Source organism: Triturus cristatus, chromosome 2_2, assembly GCF_964204655.1.
Source record: "Triturus cristatus chromosome 2_2, aTriCri1.1, whole genome shotgun sequence".
Classification (NCBI taxonomy): domain Eukaryota; kingdom Metazoa; phylum Chordata; class Amphibia; order Caudata; family Salamandridae; genus Triturus; species Triturus cristatus.
In genome coordinates, this window is record NC_140582.1 from 335,338,501 (window position 1) to 335,353,514 (window position 15,014).

The following is a 15,014-nucleotide window of genomic DNA, read 5'->3' on the forward strand; positions in this document are numbered from 1 at the left end:
GTCCCCGTTGAGGAGGATCGCTGGGTGTTTTCTGTTCAGCTTCCTGGTGAATAGTGTTGCTGTGGTTTTGCTAGTGTTCAGGGTGATCTGCCAGTCGCTGTACCATTCGGAGAGTGTTCAGGGTGATCTGCCAGTCGCTAAAGATGTTCTGTCTCTCTCCTGACAGAGGTTATATACACGTAAGAGGCACGTGAGATCCCCCGCCGGGGAGCCCTGTGGAGAGTGACGTCACTAAAAGGGGAGGGAGAGGTGTGACCAGCGCCAGGTGTCAATCTCTAGGAAAGGCCAGGGAGACATCTGGGAAATTCCCGTGGGAAATAACATAGAAAAGACCAAACAGAGAGAGGGGCCCGTGGGAAATACGTGGAAGACACCCCAAGCTGACCCACAGTGTCCGTGTTATCCTCACCTGGATTCCCAAAATGGAGGATGAATTTAAATTATACTAGAAATCGTGATATTTACAGTGCGTGTGCACGCGCGTGCACATCAATCAATGGTTCTGTATGTTTTTCTGCATGCCTATACATCTGCGCATACATGTATTTATGAAACACCCATTTGCATTTACAATAAAATATTTATTTACATTCATACATTTGAATGCAACATAGTAAATAGTTCGGGCTGCACCCTGTCTAATACTTTTATTTACATTTGTCATTTCTCTACGTGAGTGCGTATGTGTTCGAACGCATTTCTTTATCTCTGTGTCTCTATGACTCTGGGCCAACTATTCTAAGCATCTCTCTAAGAATATACTTGCAATTTTAGTTTCCAAAAGAACAGAGAGTCAAATTCACACATTCGAACCCACTTTAAATAATTCTCGCAAGCGACACTCTCAGAATATAAGGGAAACATAAATAATGTTTATATGGCATACCTAAAAATTTAATATTTCCTCTGCGTATTTCAATGATTGGAACGTATTCTTAATAACAATAAACTTTAAACTGTAATCATTTCTCTTTGGAAACGTGTGATATCGTACAAAACGGAAAGGTAGCAGACGGGGGTAGGCGGTGGGGGAGGTGAGAAACCTGCTTTAATTCCCTTTAATAACCTTAAAACCCCGAAGAGGAAGTTCCATCTCTTTTTGGGGGCACTGGAGGCGGACTTTCTCTCCAAGGAGCGCCAGCCCAGAGCCCTGCAGGGAGCTCCACTCACTCTCTGTTTCCGAAGTTAGGAAATCCTGGAAGTTACAGACAATAAACACCTCTAAGGGGCGTCCTTGTGTAGGGCACGGTTCATACCAGCCCACCCCCCTGCTCGCCTATAGAGCTGGTTCCACAGGTCTGCGAAGGACCTGGAACCACAAGTTACAGCACTTCGGTCTAAAGAGAAACAGTCTGGGACGTTCATTGACGAAACGGCCACTACAACGCGGCCGTTTCCACGCATAACAGTAACAATGCATGCATGATTATCACAATTGCATTTACCACGCATACCTTTACTACGAGGTACGTAGTAAAGGCATGTGTGGTAAAAGTAATATTAAAAAAAAGGGGGGTTGGGGGGGCTCCCCCCTCAAAAAAAAAACGAACCTGATTGGAGGCAATCGGTGTCGTACCGTCGTTAGAGGAAACGGAAAGACACTTCCGCTTCCTCTTTATGACGTACGACGCAGATCGGAAGGTAAGGGGGAATTTAGTTTAAGGAATTAATGAGGGGGACTTGTAGCGAAGGGGTAAATTTAAGAGTTTGTGGGTGGGGGAATCGCACAGGGAAATTTTTTGAGGGGAGGGGAATTTATTCGAAGAAAAAGGGGCGGGGGTCGCACAGGGGTATTATTAAAAACAAAAAGGACATTTAGCACGAAAATGCCTTTACCGATATGCGTGGTTAATGCATTTTCATGGTAAATGTTATTCGTGGTAACGCATTCGCGTTGTAACGCATGCGTAGTAAAGGCATGCGTTGCAACGGAATGCGTTGTAATGACATACAACCATAGCGCACTAGTCCCTGTCTGAGCGCTATGAGATAAAAGGTAAAAAGAACGGTGGGGGGCTAGTTAGGCCGGGTGGTAGACAACAATTCTTGGGCAAGAGGGTGGATCTCGGATGTCTACTCAGGTAGGGTGACCAACTGGCATGGATGCAAATTCAGGACGGTGCGTGTAAAAATTTAGGACAAAGGATTAAAAATTCAGAACAGAAGGTCAAAGTTCAGGACAAAAATTCAGGACAGAAGGTCAAAATTCAGGACAAAACTTCGGAACAAAAGGTCCGTTTTACAGACACATCAGTGCCACTGTGAGATGTAAAGCCACTTCCAAAGTTCCAGGACTGGGTCCACCACTTGGCAGTACAGACTTACAGATGGCAGAGTCCAGGTGCAGAAGCAGGGTGGTTGGAAGTCTTTTATGTCCCTGAGACTTCAGATCAGTAGGCCAGCCAGCTAGCCCTTGGGGTCACTCTGGGTTCAACTGATGCAGGTCCAGTCCTTCTTAACCAGGCAAGGGAATAGCAGCCAGCAGGGCAGAAAAGCAAGGCAGGAGTCCAGCGAAGCAGCAGTCCAGCAGTGGCAGGTCTTCAGTAGCACAGCAGTCCTTCCTCCTGGCAGAGTCTTCACAGGTCCAGAAGTGTACTGAAGTGGTGGTGTCAGAGGTCCAGTACTCATATCCAGCTGTGCCTTTGAGGTGGGGTAGACTTTAAAGAAATGCCTTTGAAGTGCAAAGTGGTCCTCCCTTCCTGCTCTGGCTCTAGAATCACTACAGGGGAGGGGTACGCAACCCTTTGTGTGGGAACAGGACGCAGCCTATTCAGGTGTAAGTGAGGCTGGGTCCAGCTTCTCCCTTCCATCCTCTCGGGATGGCCCATCAAGCCACACATAAGCTCCCATTGTGTGTGGCTTGGACAGCCTGTCACCCACCCCAGACGTGATCAGAGACTGGCAGCAGGCACCAAATGGCTAAAGTAAGAAAATGTTGACTTTCCAAAAGTTGATGCAAAAAAGAAGGCCCTGTCGTTACCAGCCACAATTTTTTGGGAGGACCTATATTTCTTTAAGGGACCATAAGAGCCGAATTCAATAACTTTTCAAGCAAACAAAAACAAATAAATAAGACATAACCCGAATGAACGTTACTGCTCACAGCATGTATTCCGTTCAAAGTACGTTGAGCAATCTATGTACATATCAATCAACCAATCAATCGGGGGTCTTATAAAGCGCGCTACTCACCTGTGAGGGTCTCAAGGTGATGGGAGGAGGGGGTGAGGTGCAGCTCCAGTTCAGTTAAAGAGCGAGGTCTTGAGGTTCTTCCTGAAGGTGTGCAGGGTAAGGGAGTGTCTGATGTTGACCGGGAGTTTGTTCCAGACCTCGGCTGCAACGTAGGAAAAAACTCTTCCGTCTGCTCTGTTTCTTCGAATGCATGGGGTTTCTGCCAGGGCGAGGTCAGCAGAGTGGAGGTTTCTTTTGGGTACGTGGAAGGAGACTCTCTCATTGAGGTATTTGGGTCCGATGTTTTGGAGGGAGTTATAGGCCTGGGTGAGTAATTTGAAGGTTACTCTCTTCACGACGGGTAGCCAATGGAGGTCTAGTAGGTGTTGGGTCATGTGTTCGTGCCGTGGGGTTCCAAGGACGAGTCTGGCTGTGGTGTTCTGGATGGTTTTGAGTTTGTGTAGGAGAGTTCTGTTGATTCCGGTGTAGAGGGCTTTGCCATAGTCTAGTCTGCTTGTTATGACTGCGTCGGTGACGGTCTTTCTGCATTCTGGGGGAATCCATTTGAAGGTCTTTTGGTGGATGCATAAATTGAAGCTGGTGGAGGCGACGGAGTTGATCTGGCAGGTCATGGTGAGGGAGGAGTCGAGGATGATGCTGAGGTTTCACTCGTGTTCTGACGGAGTGTGTGGACTCCCAAGGGTGGAGGGCCACCAGGTGTTGTCCCAAGCGGCGGTGGAGGGACTGAGGACAAGGACCTCTGTCTTCTCTGAATTGAGCTTGAGGCAGCTGTTGTTCTTTCAGGCTGCGACGTCCTTCATTCCTTCCTGGAAGCGGAGTCTGGTGTCTTCGTGAGGGAGAGGATGAGCTGGGTGTCATCTGCGTAGGATACTAAGTTGAGCCCATGTTGTCTGACGATGGTGGCGAGGGGGGCCATGTAGATGTTGAAGAGCGTGGGGCTGAGTGAGGATCCTTGGGGTACTCCGCAGGTGATTCCAGTGGGTTCGGAGAGGAAGAGTGGGAGTCTGACCCTCCGGGTTCTGCCGGAGAGAAAGGATCAGATCCAGTTGAGGGTAGTTCCTCGTATACCGGCGTTGTGGAGCCTGCCTGCGAGAGTGCAATGTGAAATGGTGTCGAAAGCTGCAGAGAGGTCAAGAATGATGAGGGCCGCGGTGTGGCCCTGGTCGAGTAGTATGCGGATGTCATCGGTGGTGGCGAGGAGGGTGGTCTCGGTGCTGCGGAATCCGGAATGGGAGGGGTCTAGGATGGCGTTCTCTTAGATGAAGGTGGTCAACTGGGCGTTTACAAGTCTCTCAGTGACTTTGGCAGCAAAGGGGAGAAGAGAGATGGGCCGGTAGTTTTTCAGGTCCGTTGGGTCGGCCGAGGGCTTCTTGAGGAGAGGTTTGACCTCTGCCCGCTTTCAGTCATCGGGGAAGATGCCGGATTGGAAGGAAGCATTGATGGTCTGGCCTAGTTTGGGTACTATGGCGGTGGTGGCTCTGTGGTAGATGTGCGGTGGGCAGGGGTATGTGAGAGCTCCTGAGTGGGTGTTCTTCATGGTCATGGCGGTGTCCTCAGTTGTGGCAGGATTCCAGGTGGTGATGGGCGACTGGTTGTCGGTGGTTAGGAGGGGGGTGGTGTCTGGGGTCTGTTCTCTGAAGTTGTCGTAGAGGGCCTTGATTTTCTGGTGTAAGTAGGAGCTGAGCTTGTTGCAGAGGTCCTGGGATGGTGTGACGTCCGTGGCTTTGCTGGGGGGTTTGGTGAACTGCTGTATGACGTTTAAGAGTTCTTTGGCGTTGGTAGTGTTGGTGTGGATTTTGTTCTTGATGAAGGTTCGCTTGGTGGCTCTAATGCGCTGGTGGTATTCCTTCAGGGTGTTTCTGTAGTTGGTCTGGTCTTCAGTGGTTTTCCTGTTCTGCCAGATTTTCTCAAGACGTCTACAGGAGCGCCTGGCTTCTTGGAGGTCGGTGGTGAACCAGGCTGCCTTCAGGGGGCGTTGTTTGCCGGAGTGGCAGAAAGGTGCGATCTTGTCTGCGCAGCTGGAGATCCAGCGGTGAAGTTCTTTGGCTGAGGAGTTGGCGTCGGTCGTGGCTGAGGGGGGGTCATGAAGGAGGGTGGTGTTGAGGTGTTCCTCTGTCATCTTGCTCCAGTTCCTTTGTGGAGGGCGTAGGCCGGGTTTGGGTGCGGTGGTGGTGTTGAAGGTGAAGTTTACACAGTGGTGGTCTGTCCAGAGGGGCTGCATGGTGTGGCTGAAGTGGATGTTTGTCCCTCCTGCGAAGATGGGGTCGAGGATGTGTCTGGCTCTGTGGGTGGGGAAGGTGACAAGCTGTTTCAGTCCGTGGATTGCGAGGTTTTCGAGGAGGACGGCAGAGTGGGGGTCGCTGTGGTTGTCGAGGTGGAAGTTCAGGTCTCCAATGAGAATGTAATCCGTTAAGGTGATGGCGTGGAATGCGACGAGGTCGGTGATGATGGTTGCGGAGGGGGTGCGAGGTCCGGGGGGTCTGTAGGTGAGGTTGCCACGCAGAGTGGTCCTAGGGCTGGTCAGGATCTGGAAATGGAGGTGTTCTGTGTTGGAGAGTGGGTTGCTCATGCTGGAGGTGGTGAGTCAGAGGGAGCTCTTGTGTGCGATGGCGAGTCTTCCTCCTGGGCGGTGGGGGTGGTCCTTTCTCTGGATCTTGTATCCGTCAGGGATCGCGGTGGCGATGTTGGGGGCGGAGGTGGCATTGGTCCACATTTCTGTGAAGAAAGCGACGTCGGGCAAGAGTGTGTCGAGTAGGTCCCAGATCTCTACCGCATGTCTGTCTAGGGAGCACACGTTGAGGAGGATGCATGTCAGTGCTTCGGGAGTGCAGGCGTCTTGCGAGGCTTTGGCAGAGGTGGATGCACTGTCGATGGTGAAGGATTGTTGGCAGTGTCGGCAGGAGAACTGGCCGTGGGTAGTGTTCGGTGTGGATCTTTGGCAGTCGTTGTTTCTGCTGGGGTTGAGTGCGTGGAAAGCGGCGGAGTTGTAGTGGTGGAGGCCCTTGAATCCAGGGTTTCTGCCAATGGCTGCGGTCGGGTCGCGGACGGGTGCAGACAGGCGCAGACGGGCTTGCCTTAGGCGCGCCTGCTGCGCGTGTCCGCGGCACGACCTCGCAGCGGCCACCATTAAGTAGGGGAGGGGGTAGGGACATGCAGCTGGGAGGCGGGAGCAGGGACGGTCGGGGGAGGGGTCATGGGGACAGAGGCAGCGGTGGGAACGGCAACCAACAGTGAAGAAAAAATAACAGTGAAGAAAAATAAATGAAACAGTAGGGGATGGACACACTGTACCGAAAAGAACGAAGTGACAACCAAAAAAGGCACAATGCAGAAAACGGAAGGCAACAAGTGGGGGCAATGCAAGAGGGAAAAAAACGAAAGCGGAATGAGGAAAATGCAGAAATAACCAACAGTCCGGGCACGAGGCACAAAGGGCACAAAGCAGACACGGTGACAACAAGTGGGGGCAATGCAAAGGAAACGATAACAGGAGACAGGATACCAATTACCAACAGTCTGGTCACGAGGATAACAATTACCAACAGGCTGGGCACGAGGCACAGCGTGGAGAGGACTCGAACCCTGCTCGAGGGGGAGGAGAGGTTCTGCGGCCTAGCAGAGCACAGCGGAGCTGCTTGCGAGGGTGCAGTCCTCGGACCGAGGGTCAGAGGACTTGCTTGCTCTCATCCCCAGAGGCCACCATTAAGTAGGGGAGGGGGGAGGGAGGTGCAGCTGGGAGGCAGGGATGGTCAGTGGGGAGGGGCAGCAGGGACAGAGGCAGCGTCGGGAACGGCAACCAACAGTGAAGAAAAAATAACATTGAAGAACTAGCATTGAAAATGCAATAGGTCTCGCCCTCGATTAAGTTAAAGCAATTCTGTTTGTAATTAGGCGGCTTTTTAGCTTCGCTTTTATTAGTGTTTTTCAAACTTTCATGTACATAACATGCATGTGCATGCATATATGTATATGTATGCATGCATACATTTGTATTTATGAGAGGTAGAGGTAGAGAGTAGAGAGTAGTAGAGAGAGGTAGAGAGAGAGGTAGAGAGTAGAGAGTGAGTAGTATATAGTGTGCAGTAGAGAGTGAGTAGTAGTGAGTAGTAGAGTGTGAGTAGTAGAGTGAGTAGTAGAGAGTGAGTAGTAGAGAGTGAGTGTAGAGAGTAATAGAGAGTGAGTAGTAGAGAGTAGGTAGTAGAGACTGAGTAGTAGAGAGTGATTAGTAGTGAGTAGTAGTAGAGAGTGAGTAGTAGAGAGTGAGTAGAGAGCAATCGAGAGTGAGTAGGAGAGAGTGAGTAGTAGAGTAGTAGAGATTGAGTAGTAGAGAGTGAGTAGTAGAGACTAGTAGTGAATAAGATAGAATAGTAGAGAGTGAGAAGTAGAGAGTGAGTAGTAGAGAGTGAATAGTGAGTAGAGAGTAGTAGAAAGTTAGTAGTAGAGAGTAGTAGAGAGTGAGTAGAGAGTAGTAGAGAATGAGTAGTAGAGAGTAGTAGAGAGTGAGTAGTAGAGAGGTTCGGCGCCTTATGATGCACTGTGTGCACTTTGTGCTACTTTCATACGGTTGTAACCATAGTGTATGCTGATTTGTGACAGTGCCCCGGATCTGGTAGCACTTGGCAAACTATACGACTTTGTGTCCGTGCTGTGAGCATAAAGGTGAGAGGGCTCTGTGTAGCCGCTCTAGCGTGAGCTGTATTAGTACAACAGGTTACAAGCAGTGGCTATCAGATGTTTATTTAAAAACTCCCTCGTGTCGATGTTTTTAGTATTCCGAGGGCGAGCTAAAGGCGAAAAATCTCCCATTCCTTATCATTGGACGACATCTGCTTTGCTCAAGCTTAGGGCGTGTCTGACTCCAAGTAAACCTGAACAGGAGGCCTCGGGCATTTCCCTCAATGCAACACGCCAAAAGGAAGTCCTACAAGCTGCAGAAAGCGTCTTCGGGACTGGTCTGCTCTAGAAGGGACTGCAGGCGCTGCATTTAAAAAAAAAAAAAAATTTAAGTTTATATAGCGCTAGCTTGACCCGTAGGTATCAGAGCGCTTTACATACAGGCTGTAAAAAAAACTGAAGGAAATTACATTACATAGTAGGCCGGCAGTAAGGAAGCAAACCAGAGATAAAAAAATACAGCATGAAAAATAAATAAACAGTGCATCGGAGGGGGAAGAGAACAATAAAAAGAAAAAGGTGATTAACATAATCCAGTCACCAACTATCCTTGAATGCCAAGAGAGAGAGGAGTCAACTCGGATATTGAAGTCTAGGTTAGTTGACATTGGTCAGGAAAGTATTTGTTAAGGAGATGAGTTTCAGGTCCCTTTTGAAACAGGAGAAGGAGGGGTTGCATCTGAGGACTCCAGGGAGAGCATTCCACATCCTGGGAGCGTTGCCAGAGAACGATCGGTATTGTGTGGTTTTCTTTTTCAGTTTCGGAGGAATAAGAAGGAGTGAGTTGGAGCTTCTCAGTGTTCTGGATTGACCTGCTCTTTCCAGTTTGTTGTTCAGGTAGTTGGGGGCCGGAGAGTGAAGAGTTTTGTGTGTGATGCAGGCCAGCTTGTAAATACACCTCCTTCCATGGGAAGCCAATTGATGGAGTTGACAGCTGGAGTGATGTGTTCAAATCTTTTTACTCCAAATACGAGTCGAGCGGCCATGTTCAGCACTGCCCTTAGAGGGGCTAGGTGAGCTTTTGGAGTCCCTGTTAGGATGGCGTTACCGTAGTCGATTTTAGAGAAAACTAGGGATTGGACTACTGTCTTGAGGTCATCATGGGGATGAAAAGGTTTAAATTCCTTAAGGTGTTTTAGAATGAAAAGAGCACTTTTTGCAGAGTTTTTGATGTGGGCCTCCATTGATAAGTTCTTGTCAAGGGTGATGCCTAGAGACTTAACTGAGTCGGATAGGACGAGGGGGCAGTTTAGGGCAACCAGATTCTTGAGCCACTCTTGGATTGGACGATGGTTGCTTTTTGGTGAGAATAAGATTAGTTCAGTTTTATCTGGGTTGAGCTTTAAGTGGTTAACGTTGAACCAAGTTTGGATCTCGGTTAGAGTGGCATTGAGGTGTTGGATGTCACTGGGAGACTTGATTTTGAAATAGATTTGGGTGTCATCCACGTAAAGGTGGTAATTCACTCCAGATTTTTTCAAGATGATTGTGAGGGGTTCCATGAAGACATTGAAGAGGGACGGGGAGAGGATCGAGCCTTGCGGGACCCCAAGTGTGACTTTTGTTGGCTTCGAGAGACAGGAGTTGATTTTAATTTGTTGCGTTGGTGCTGCACCGCCGCCATCATAACAGGGGCATGCTTCCGTTCAGTAAGACTTCACAGCATCCCATCAAATAACCGGCGTGGTAATAATGGCATTAAAACACTTCAAATTAATAGTTTATTAGCCACTCAGCTGCACATTTTATCGACCCCGGAAGGAAGCAAGGCTTACCAAACACACACTGCATCGGCTTTGGAAGGATGAAAGGCTTGCCCCACCCAATAAGAGTTACCGGTAAGGGCCAATTGTACGCTTCCACTGTATGGAAATTTTGACAGCACCTCACTAGGGGCAGCAAGCACTATATAACTGCAAACCTTTTCCCTCCACTCTCCTTCCCAATCCAAACAACTGACCAGCATATCGACCGCCCAAACCACCTCCATATTTCACCATACCAACTCGCCACCAATCACTTATGGGTGCCGGAGTAGAGTGCCACTCACTGAAAAAGCGCTTCAACACATTATCAGGGGTAGCAAGCGCCACACAAACGCAAACCCTTTCCCTCTTCTATCCCTCCACTATCCCTCTCAATACAAACAACCGACCAACATAATCACCACTCAAATCACTTTAATATTTCACCGTACCAACCCAACAACAATCCCTTATGGGTTCCGGAGTAGCGTGCCTCTCGCCGAAAAAAGCGCCTCACCACCTCGTCAGGGGTAGTAAGCACTATATCAATGCAAATACTATAGAATACACTACAGTAGAGAGGTGTGGTGCAGCGTCCAGGGCAGCTGACTTCGGAGCACAGGGTTCACGGTTCGATCCCTGGCTCCGGCGGCAGCTCAGCTCAGCACCATGTGACTCTGGGCAATAGCTTACTTCATTTCCATGACGGCCCCTAGCACCTTGAGACCCCTAAGGGTGAGTAGTTTGTGCTTTACAAATACAGATTTCACAGTAGATACTTCGACAGCTGGCGGTTATTATTAGCAATTGTAACATAACTCATCTTTTCTGGCAAGCCGCTAAATCTGGGGTGCACAACAAAGGTCCAAGAGAGCTGCAAAGATGACCCCTTTCAAGCTAACCACGACATACATTTACAAACCATGAATGCCAATGAACATCATTTGCATACCCAATTGTTATCTCGGAAGTTGTTGGACATGCCTGCTCTAAAAACACTGAAAATGACATTTCGCTTTCTCCCACATTCTTAATGCTCAGATCATCCACTTTTTCCAGTCAGCTCACCCCCCTCTTCACATTACAAATTCAAGACCACTCAGGAATATGTTGCAGCAGTTTTCCAAAGCTGGTGGACGGTTGAATTTAAGTACATACTTAGGTAGTAAAAAAACAAATGCACCTTACTTCAAATAACAAAAGGATAGTACATGGCGCCAGTGACTATGCGAGTGAGCAAGACTTATAATGCTGATGTTTTCCTGTCTGCAAAGTAAGTGTGAACGCACTCTTGCGAGAGAGAATGAAAGGGTTGTCTGGGAAGGGCACAAATAGCGCTTAGGTGGAATGTTTTCGTCCTGCTTCAAAGAGAATGCTATGGCAAGCGTTGAATAGATGACAAGGACATTTCCTGCAGCGCAAAGTAGGTGTAAATGTCACAGCATGTGTCTGAGAGCACAGACTGCTTTGCTTTAGGCGGCAAATTTTACCTAACAAAAGATGGTCCATAGACACTTTGGCAACACTTGCTTAGACGCTAGGAAACCACCAGGCTGCAGCGCTTGTGGGCACCGAAGCCCGGGGGCACCGCTGTCACCACCCCCGCCGCCGGCAGCACACATGCCCAGGTGCGCAGACACACGCCGGGCTCTGGGCCTGCAGAATCGGGCGGGGAGGAACGCGATGTGGTCTGGAATTCAGCAGAGCAAGAAAACACAAAACTAATCCAGGCAACAGAGAAAAGCCACGTCGAATTCATCTACAATGCTGCCTAACGCGATCTCCGAGGTGAGGCGGGTTCAAAGTGCACTGGGTGAGAGCGCCCAAGTGCAGCTTACATGTAACAAGCGGCAGTGAAAGCGATCACTCTTTCGTTGCTATGACAACGAAAGCATCGCAAGATGGCGTCGGACTGTCCACAGTCCGTAGGGACACATGCATGCGGTCTGCTTTGGACAGATGGCGAGAGCAGCCATCTTTGTCCATGCAGGCGCGTACATGAGCCCACGGGGAGAATTGATTCCAAAAGGTCCTCTCTGGCGAGGGCAGCGCATGCGCTGCTTTCGCCAGGCGAGACCTAAAAAACAAATTAAACAGTAGGGGATGGGCACACTGTACAGAAGAGAACAAAGTGACAACCAACAAGGGCACAATGCAGAAAACTGAAGGCAACAAGTGGGGGCATTGCAAGAGGGAAAAAAATGATAGCGGAATGAGGAAAATACAGAAATAACCAACAGGCTGGGCACGAGGCACAAAGCAGACACGGATGACAACAAGTGGAGGCAATGCAAAGGAAACGATAATAGGAGAGAGGATAACAATTACCAACAGGTTGGACACAATGATTGGTTGCTCCTATCTGTGCAAAGGTGTGACAAAAGTGTTTGTGCAGAGGGACTTCTGAAACAATGAAGGTAACTGAAGTTAAAAATACAGAGAAAATCAAACACTTTTTCGCGCTGAGCTGACTGTTAGCAGTGTGACAACAAAAATATGATCCAATTCGCCAGGGGCAACTAGAAGAGTTCCTTAGAAGTCTCAGAGGAGAATAAGATTGTGCCCTTTAAAGAGCTTCAATGTTTCGCCCCGGTGAATAGCGTGGTTGCTTTAAACCATCAAGGAGGGTCTTCATCAGGACATGGAGGAGGGAGAGAGCAACCTGTATGTTGAGGTAGAAGTAGATTATAACTGGGTCTGGTATAAGTAAAAACAAGAAAGGCTTGCTGAGAATCATGCAAATGCTCACCTTAAATTGCATGAGATAACACCTTTCGATAGGGTATTATGGGGGTGGAAAGGATGGCAGGTCTGCTCGTTCTATCAATATATGCGTGTGAAATAAGTGGTCTTATTAGATCAATTGTTGATGGTTGGTGGGACAAAGGCATGGTGAGAGTAATAAAAACAAATTACCACTGATCACTAATGTTGGTCGCACACGACTGATAAGAGCCTTTCAGAAAGATAGGTTTGGAGGAATTGACTAAAAGGGAAACAAAAAATAGTGGAAACATACCCAATAAATCATGAAAGAGCCCTTCCTGAAAATTGTGCCTGGAATGGGCTGCAAAAATTACAAAGGACAATGGTGAGTATATGTGTGAAGCGTCTATTTGCTTCTGATCCCTATTCCCCAATAAATTAATTTAAACGGGCAGGGAAACTCACCTAATGTGGCTGAGTTCCACAGCTTGAATGCAGCAGATGCACGCTCTGGCCGTTCACTAGAGTTGGAACGACAGCGGAGTGCGTGCTGGCTCTTCTATTTAATGAAAGGCACACCAGACAAGACGCTAGCATGCACGCCAGTGTGTCGGCACTGTGGCCTACTGCAAATATGGCCACCCGCTTGCTGAGTGGTCTAGTGTTATGGAGCTGCAATCGCCAGCCCGTAATCGCAAAACCCTTGTCAGCGCAGTAAGGGTAAATCAAATGTGGTGCCCAGCTAAAATGATACTAACAATCTAAATAAAGAGATTTGCTCAACGCCTTGTATCTGGAGGCTGTGGCAGGCCTACAAATAATGAAAAGGCTCATAAGGGTCAAATGAATGAAACGCGGAGCCCCGCTAAAATCAATACCAATAAAACAATTGAACTAGTCATTGTCAACGCCTTATATGTAAAGGCTTTTTTAAGCCTGGAAAATATGTAAAGGCTTATAAGAATCAAATGCAAGCCACATAATAGGCGAGAATTACAAACGTGAAAAAAGTTTTTAAACAAGCAACGATTCCTTAAACATGGCAGTATTACGAGTTAATTAAGGGGTTATACATACTTAGCAATTACTGATGCCCTGACATCGCTGTCATCTTGTAGGGTGGTCAAACACATAGGGCCTGATTTAGATTGCAGTGGATGGGATAGTCTGTCAAAAAGTTGACAGATATCCCGTCCACCGCAATATAAATCATATATAATATCAAGGGATTTATATTTCGGCAGAGGGATATCTGTCACAGTTTTGATAGAGTAACCGGCTCGCCTAAATCTAAATCAGATTCATAGTAGGCATTACAAATCAATGTAATTTATGCACCAGAAACAAAACATTTAAAGCAATGCTATTGGCAATATTAAAATTAATCAAGCAGTTGAATATAACTTAGAAATTGCCATTGACCTGACAACAGTGTCACCTCCTTGAGTGTTAGGCATTACACATCAATGTAATTTGAGCATACCAATCAAAGCATCTCAAACTAAGGCATGATGAAGGGTGCCAAACTATATGGATACAGTCATAAATATTAATCTCATCATTAAACAAGTAAAACAGATGCACAGGTGGACCAATATGGGAGGGATTGTCAGTTGGTTCAAAAACCCATGTTACCCGCAGTCATGATGTCATGAGTATATCATGCTAATGGGTTAAAGGTAAGCTCAACTATTACGCAACATAGCAGCCTGACTGGCAATTTCCTCGAACTAATTAAGTCCTTTTGGAACTATGTCAAGAAGGTGTATCCACTTACACTCACACATATTAAGGAATTGGTAATGTCCCCTTCCCTGGGATTAATGGTGACCTTTTCTACTACAAATCATTTAAGTCTCAATACCAGGTGGTTGGATGTAGCAAATTGTTCCACTAATGGGGCCCCTGTACCTTTCATCTTATCCTGCTGCTAAAAGTGACCTTTTCAGAATTGCAATTCAAAATTTTACTTCACCATAAGTTAGGATTTTAAATTGTGATTCCGGATACACCAAACTTGAATAGTCTATCTCTTCACAACATGAAAGTACACTTATAAAATGTTATAAGGTAATCCCAAAGTTATCCTATGTGCGAGATAGGCCTTGTAGTAGTTAAAAACTAATTTGAGAGTTTTCCACAACCAGGACTTGCAAAATGTAAAAGTACATGGCCTGCCTCATAGATATATTGCACCCTGCCCCCGGGTTGTCATGGGCCTACCTTAGGGGTAACTTATATGCATAAAAAGGGAAGGTTTGGGACTGGCAAAAGGTTTGTTTGGCCAGGTCAAAATGGCAGTGGAAACTGCAAAAACAAGCTCTCCAGTGGCTGGCCTTTGACATGATTAAAGGGCTACATAAGTGAGTAGCACAAGTTGTGCTGCAGGTCCACTAGTATCATTTAATTTACATGCCCTGGGCACATGCAGTGCACTTTACTAGGGACATATAAGTAAATTGAATATGCCAATTGGATATGAGGCAATATTACCATGAGAGAGAACATGCATGTTAGTATTGGTAGGCAGTGGTAAAGTGCTCAGAGTCCTAAGTCCAATAAAAATGCGGTCAGAAAAAGTGGAGGAGGAAGGCAGAAAGTTTGGGAGTGACCCTGCACAGAGGCCCATTTTCCAACAAACTCATTAAAGAATAACTTAAAAAGCTGATTCGATCCACTATCTCTAAGGTAATGACA